The sequence below is a fragment of the Callospermophilus lateralis genome, chromosome 14, assembly GCF_048772815.1.
Source record: "Callospermophilus lateralis isolate mCalLat2 chromosome 14, mCalLat2.hap1, whole genome shotgun sequence".
Lineage (NCBI taxonomy): Eukaryota > Metazoa > Chordata > Mammalia > Rodentia > Sciuridae > Callospermophilus > Callospermophilus lateralis.
Window position 1 is genome coordinate 105,759,870 of NC_135318.1, and position 8,252 is coordinate 105,768,121.

Below are 8,252 nucleotides of genomic sequence, written 5' to 3' on the forward strand. Positions count from 1 at the left end.
ATTCTAAGGTTGAAGGAATTTTGTTTATTCTACAACCTTAGGGTTTTTTGTTTTGTTTTTAAAGTACATTCAAAAATTTAAAAATAAAGATGGGCACAGGATTAAAGGTCATGTAAAACAGGCCCATAAGTAGAGGGCAGAAGGTGTCCATCCACTTACTTATGCACATTTGGTTGCCCTGGAGGTAGAGTGTACCCCCACCCACCCAATTAGGCTAAGTAGTTGTCCTTTCCACCAGGGTGCAGTAAATTCCAACTGTTTCACCCTGAAAGAGGCAACAGTCTTTGGAAAGTCACTCTAGGTTGTACAGAGCTTCTATGTATACATACAGTTTGTCACAAGTAACAAAGCTACTTTTCAAGACCCGCTTCTTTCCAAAAGAAAAAAAAATTAGTCTGTTTTGGTATGCCTATTTTTCTTTTTCAATTTTTCCTTTTTTTGCAAAGCAGCATAGCAACAATCATGATTGTAGGACTGCCCAAGGTTGAGGTTACAACCGTAAACATCATTTGCATATCAGTAAGAATAAACAAAAGAGGAGATGGGTTCTTGAAGAAAACCAAAAACCAGTCCAGCTCCCATCCATTCCACAGGATCTGCAATTCTCCTAGCAGGCAGGTTCTCCTGGGCTCAGCTGACTGTGATCTTGTATTCCTCCAGGAAGTGAGGGAACTGGTGTTTGGCAATGCTGTCATCAACACCTGGCTGCTCCACCTCGGCACTGCCCCGGACTGGGAGTCCATCTTGGAGACCGTGGTGCTGCTGGCCACAGAGCTGGACCCCTGAGAAACGGGCAGGGTGGGAATGCCGCCACTCTGGATCACAGAGATCTCAGTGTTCTTCACGGCCAGGCCACCATTGAGCACACTGGTGTACTGGTTCCACACAACAGGGACAGGGTCCACACGTACCGAGGGTGCCAGGATCTCTTTGGGAAATATTTTGGAGACTCTTTTTCCATCCATACCCAACAGGGCCATGGTGTTCTCAATAGTCAGCTTCCTCCTGCGGCAAACTGAGTTAATGTTTGCTCCATGTGTCATGTAGTGTACCTCCCATCTTGGGGCAGCTGTTCTCGGAGGTCTCAGCTTTGGCCCCAGCATCGGGAGACCTGGACTTGATGCTTTCTGCTTGGCTATTGGCCGGGGACACGGCCTGGAAGGACATGGTTTCCATGGCACCTGGGCTTCGGCTCTAATACTCCTGGTCACCCACGAGCTAGGACGAGTCGTTGGTCAGGCCGTCGCTCTCCACTGAGCCATTTTCTCGGCTGCTCTGGCACTGCAGGCCCCCAGAGGCAGGACCCACCTTCACTGGGGCATCTAGGGAAGCCATCACAGGGAACCCCAGGGTGGGTGATGCCAAGTGGGTGCTGGGAAGGGGTGCAGGGACCTTTGAGGAGCCAGCGGGAACATCCTGAGATGTTACTTCATCTACATCAATGCTCTCGACTTCCTCGGGGCAGGAGGCACCTGTGCTGCCACTCTCGGAACCCGTAAAGTCACAGGGACTGTCTGGCAGAGGCGTGTTGGGAATCTGGCCACCCATGTGCATCCGGATGTGCTGATGCAGCATGACCGCGTTGGTAAACTTCTTCTGGCAGATGGGGCATGAAAGCTGGGTCTTTACAGATATGTTGGATCGATGAACCCCAAGATGCGTCTTCAAGTTGCCTTTGGTAGAAAAAGCTGGGCCACAGACCTTGCACTGGAAAGGCCTCTCCCAGGTGTGGGTGCGGTAATGCATCCTGAGAGAGCTCTGGCAGCTCTAGACTCGGTGGCAAATGAGACATTCGTTGGGGTCGGTGGTGGCCTTGTCGATGTTTTCCACCAGCTGCTGTAACTTCAGGGTCTCTGACCCTGGCTCGGGGGTCCCACTCCACTGAAAGCTATCAACCCTTTGGGAATTATGGTTGGGTCCAACCCCAGATAGTGTGGGTCCACCCTCACTTTCTGGAGAAGGCCCAGGCTGCGGGTCCCTGGGCAGTGGGCCACCCAAGAGGTCCTTGGGGTTAGCCCCGGAGAGAGATTTTGAGGTAGCCCTACACAAGGGGTCCCTGTTACAAGGACAGGTTTGCTGTCTAAAGAGAGACTCGATTCATCTACAAGGATGGGGACAGATAGTGCATAGGGGATGCCATTGCCTGCTGCCATTTTGTCCTGGAACTCAGCAAACAGCTGGGGGTTCACCTTCACCTGGGGGTGTCAGTCAAAGTGTACACTGAGGTTGCCCTTCGTGGTGAAGTGGTGACCACAGACAAAGCACATGAAGGGTCTCTCTCCAGTATGGGAGAGGAGGTGGATCTGCAAGGAGCTATCATTCCCAAAAACCTTGCTACAGTACTTAAACGTGCTTGAAGAGGGCCGCCTTGTCTTTGGGTTTGACATCCAGAGCGGAGATGTTCAGTGGCTTCCCTTTCCCTTTCTTGGATGGGTCTAGCACCATGGGGGAGAGAGGGCTCTGGAAGAGCACAGAACTTGGGGCCTGAGGTAGCAAAGCGCTTGGGAGCCAAGACACAACATTCAGGAGCACCTGAAACTCATCTGGCTTCAGGGCAAAGGAGGTAAGCCCTGGGGACAGTGAGCCAGTGGTGGAAGGGATGTTGGCCTGAGGTAGCTTGGCTTGTTTCAAGGCATCCAGAGACAGGCCTTGGCTTCCAGCCTTCTGGCTGAGCACAGCCACAGTGGCAGACACCTGCTGGGACACGTGGCTGCATGCTGGAGTGCAGGGCCTGCGCTGCCCACCTGTTCACCTGCACGTGGATCTGCTCGGTAAGCCTCAGCTGCTGGAGCTGCTGCTGCTGCAGGCACAGGATCTTCTCCAGGACCCATGGGATGCTCTGGGCGCTGGGCACCGGGGTGGCCGGGGCATCAGCTCTGCTCTGGTTCACAGCCACCTTGGTGCCCCGGAGCGCCTGCAGAGTCACGTTAGTGTTGGCCACTTTGCCTTTGGGTAAATAGCTTATGTCCTGTGGCGAGGGCAGCAGGGCGGCCTCTGCCTTCAAGTACATGACAGGCTCGGTGCCCGGCTTCTCCTTGGCATTGCCGCTGCACCCCTGGTGACCATCCTTGCTGCTTGGGCTGAGTGGGGTGGTTCAGCACCGCTCTGGAGAAGTCTTCTGAAGGCACTGGTCCCTCGCTGTCGTTAATGATGAGGACAGGTGAAATCTTAGTGCAATTTTTCTTATGTTCCAAGAACTCCGAGAGGCTGAACTCGGCACAGCATTTCTCACAGATATGAGTGTCCTCTTGGCGGAGCCACTTCGCAGTGGCTTTGTCCCCACCTGCTTCATCGCCACTGCCTGTGTGGTTCATTGAAGCACCTGGCTCCCCCGCCACTGGCACCGCTGGGGCGGCATCTTCGAACTCTGGAGTCGGCTGGTGCAGCAGCTGCTCGCCCTGGTCCCTGTGTTTTTTTTTTTTGTTGTTGTTGTTGTTCTAATTAGTTATACATGACAGTAGAATGCATTTTGACATATTGTGCACATGTACACAAATGGAGCCAACATCTCATTCCTCTAGCTATACATGGTGCAGAGTCACTCAGTGTAATCATACATGTATATAGGGTAATAATGTCTGTCTCATTCTACTGTCCTTCCCATTTCTACAGCCCCGCCCCACCCCTCAATCCCCTCTACACAAACCAAAGTTCCTTCATTCTTCCTTACCCCACCCCACACCACTATGGATCAGCATCCACTTATCACAGAAAATATTTAGCTTTTGTTTTTTTGGAGGATTGGCTTATTTCACTTAGCATGACATTCTCTAGTTCCATCCATTTACCTGCAAATGCCATAATTTCATTCTTCTTTAAGGCTGAGTAATATTCCATTGTGGATATGTTCCACATTGTCTTTATCCATTCATCTGTTGAAGGGCATCTAGTTTTGTTCCATAATTTAGCTATTGTGAATTGAGCTGCTATAAAAATTGATGTGGCTACGTCACTGTAGTATGCTGATTTTAAGTCCTTTGGGTATAAACCAAGGAATGAGACAGCCGGGTCAAATGGTGGTTCCATTCCAAGTTTCCTGAGGCTTCTCCATACTGCTTTCCATAGTGGTTGCACCAGTTTGCAGTCCCACCAGCAATGGATGAATGTACTCACATCCTCGCCAACACTTATTATTGCTTATATTTGTGATAATTGCCATTCTGACTGGAGTGAATGAAATCTTACAGTGGTTTTGATTTGCATTTCTCTAATTGCTAGAGATGTTGAACATTTTTTCATGTTTGTTGATTGATTGTATTTCTTCTTCTGTGAAGTATCTATTTCGTTCCTTAGCCCATTTATTGATTGGGTTATTTGCTTTTTGGTGTTGAGTTTTTTGAGTTCTTTATATATCCTGGGGATCAGTGCTCTATCTGAGATATGTGTGGTAAAGATTTTCTCCCACTCTGTAGGCTCTCTCCTCACAACATTCATTGTTTCTTTTGCTGAGAAGAAGCTGTTGAGTTTGAATCCCTCCAATTTATTGATTCTTGATTTTACTTCTTGCACTTTTTGGGAGTCTGGTTAAGGAAGTCAGGTCCTAAGCCAACAGGATGAAGATTTGGGCCTACTTTTTTGCCATTAGGTGCAGGGTCTCTGTCCTAGTGTCTAAGTCTTTGATCCTCTTTGAGTTGGTGTTTGTTCAGGGTGAGAGAGAGAGGTTTAATTTCATTTACTACATAATGGAATTTCCAGTTTTCCCAGAACCATTTGTTGAACAGGCTATCTTTTCTCCAGTGTATGTTTTTGGCACCTTGTCTAGCATGAGACAACTGTATTTATATGGTTTTCTCTGTGTCTTCTGTTCTGTACTATTGGTCTACATGTCTGTTTTGGTGCCAATACCATGCCATTTTTGTTACTGTTGCTCTGTAGTATAGTTTTAGGACTGGTATGTGATGCTTCATTCTTTTTGTTAAAGATTGCTTTGGCTATTCTGAGTCTCTTATTTTTCCAAATGAATTTCATGATGCTTTCTCTACATTGGGATTTTAATAGGAATTGCATTGAATCTGGATAACAGTTTTGGTAGTATGGCCATTTTGACTAAATTAATTCTGCCTATCCAGGAGCATGGAAGTTCTTTCCATCTACTAAGGTCTTCTTCAATTCTTTCTTTAGTGTTCTGAAGTCTTCATTGTACAGGTCTTTCACCTCTTTTATTAGATTTATTCTCAAGTTTTTTTTTTTTTTTGAGGCTATTGTTAATAGGGTAGTTTTCCTAATTTCTCTTTCAGTGAATTTGTCACTTACATATAGAAACGGATTTGATTTATGGGTGTTGTTTTTATATCCTCCTACTTTGCTGAATTCATTTATTTGTTCTAGAAGTTTTCTGGTGGAATTTTTTGGCTCTTTTAAATATAGAATCAGGGGGCTGGCATTGTGGCTCCGCAGTAGACCACTCACATAGCAGATGCGGGGTGCTGGGTTTGATCCTCAGCACCACATAAAAATAAAATAAAGGTATTGTGTCCAACTACAACTAAAACAAAATATTTTAAATAAATAAATATAGAATCATGTCATTAGCAAATAGTGATAGTTTGAGTTCTTCTTTTCCTATTCATAGCCCTTTAATTTCTTTCTCCTGTCTAATTGTTCTGTCTAGAGTTTCAAGGACAATGTTGAATAAAAGTGGTGAAAGAAGGCATCCTTCTCTTGTTTCAGTTTTTAGGGAGAATGCTTTCAATTTTTCTCCATTTAGAATGATGTTGGGCTTGGGTTTGGCATATACAGCTTTTACAATCTCAAGATATGTTCCTACTATCCCTGGTTTTTCTAGTGTTTTGAACATGAAGGGGTGTTGTATTTTGTCAAATGATCTCTCTGCATCTATTGAGATGTTCGTATGATTCTTGTCTTTAAGTCTATTGATGTGATGTATTACATTTATTGATTACCATATATTGAGCCAACCTTGCTTCCCTGGGATTAACCCTACTTGATCATGGTGCACTATCTGTTTAATATGTTTTCCTATGTGATTTGCCAGAATTTTATTGAGATTTTTTGTGTCTGTGATCATCAGGGATATAGGTCAGAAGTTCTCTTTCCTTGATGTGTCTTTGGTTTTGGTATCAGGGTGATACTAGCCTCATAGAATGAGTTTGGAAGGGTTCCCTCCTTTTCTATTTCATGGAATACTTTGAGGAGTATTGATATTAATTCTTCTCTGAAGGTCTTGTAGAAAAGTCCTGGGCTTTTGTTGGTTTGGGCTTTTGATGGCATTTTCTATTTCTTTGCTTGAAATTGATCTGTTTAAATTGTGTGTGTTCTCCTGGCTGTGCTACTATAGTATGCTTTTTTTTTTTTTTTTAGTTGTAGTTAGACACAATACCTTTCTTTTTATTTATTTATATGTGGTGCTGAGGATCGAACCCAGGGCCTCGCATGCGCTAGGCGAGCACTCTACCACTGAGCCACAACCCTGAGCCCAGTATGCTGGGGTTTTTTTAATTTTTTTTTTAGTTGTGGTTGGACACAACACCTTTATTTTATTTATGTATTTTTACGTGGTGCTGAGGATCGAACCCAGGGTCTCACACATGCCAGACAAGCACTCTACCACTGAACCACAATCCCATCCCAGTATGCTGTTTTTAAGTCTTTAGGGTATAGACCGAGGAATGGGATAGCTGGGTCAAATGGTGGTTCCATTTTAAGTTTTCTAAGGAATCTGCATACTGCTGAAATGACCTTCTTTACACCTTCTGCCTAACTTTGGTTTGAAGTCCACTTTATCTGATATGAGGATGGAAACCCTGCTTGTTTACATGGTCCATGTGAGTGATGAGTCTTTTCCCACCCTTTCACCTTCAGTCTGTGGATGTCTTTGCCTCTGAGATGAGTCTCTTCAAGGCAGCACATTGTTAGGTCTTTTTAAAAAATACAATCTGCCAGTCTTAAGTGATGAGTTTAGGACATTAACATTCAGGATTATTATTGAAAATATGGTTTGTATTTCCAGTCATTTTGGTTGATTTTTGTTTTTTGACTTGACTTGGTTTCTCTTTTGTTTGGCTTTTCCTTTAGTATACTTCCTCCCTTTGATGATTTTTCATTGCTGTTTTTATTGTGGCTTTCTCTTGCAGCTTTTAAAATTCTATCCTTATTCTGTATGCGAGGCATTTTTCATTATAATGTGCATTGGTGTGGATCTGTTATAATTTTGTACATTTGGTGTCCTGTAAGCCTCTTATATTTGATTTTCCAATTCATTCTTCATATTTGGGAAATTTTCTGATATTATTTCATTGACAAGATAGATTGTACATTCTTTTGATTTGTATCTCTATGCCCTCCTCTGTCCCAATAATTCTTATATTTGGTCTTTTTATGTTATCCCATAATTCTTGGAATTTTTGTTCATGGCTTCTTACCATCTTCACTGTGTGGTCAACTTTATTTTCAAGATTGTATATTTTGTCTTCATCACCTAAGGTTCTGTCTTTCAAGTGATCTAGTGTGTTGGTGGTACTTTCTATTGAATTTTTTACTTGGTTTATTGTTTCCTTCATTTCAAGGATTTCTGTTTTGTTTTTTGTTTTCAGAATCTCTCTCTCTTTCTTGAAGTAATCTTTTGCTGCCAGTAATTGCTCTCTTATCTCTTTGTTGGAGTAATCAATTGTTGCCTGTATTTGCTCTCTTATATAATTCTTTGCTTTGCAGATCATTTTAATTATGTACATTCTGAATTCATTCTCTGACATTTTATCTACTGTGCTGTCAATGGATTCTATTATTGCACCATCTTGGTTTGTTTGGGGCACTTTCTTCCCTTGTTTTTTCATGTTCCAAGTGTCTTCCTCACTAGCAGTGCGGTTCTGAGGTGTTAAACAGTTTCTACCCTACAATCTTGTAGTGCCCCTGCAGGTTACCAATACCTTGCCCTTAAGGGGGAGAACAATATTTGCAGCAAACAATATGCAGCCTTAAAACAAATAGCTCCTAGTTATACAATTACAGTTTTGTCATACTAAACAAATGATGTGTTTGATTAATATCTACAATATAAGTAGTAGGTTTGCATAAGGGCCTATAGTTTCTAATGGTGGACAAAGAGCAGGGGGTTATAGGATATGGGGTATATGAAGTAGTAGGTGAGAATAAAGAGGTATTAGATCATAAGTATTAGATCATAGGTATTAGATCATAGGCATTAGATTATAGAAAGAGGAATCAAGAGGAGTAGGCTACATGGGTTACCTTGGTGTAACCAGGTCTGCAGGGACCTTGGTGATGGCCATCAT

At 43.7% G+C, this 8,252-nt stretch overlaps 1 pseudogene; it reads right to left on the reverse strand.

Annotated features, from left to right (window-relative positions):
* Positions 1-630: 630 nt before the first annotated feature.
* Positions 631-8,252, reverse strand: LOC143380084 (sal-like protein 4 pseudogene; annotated as a pseudogene).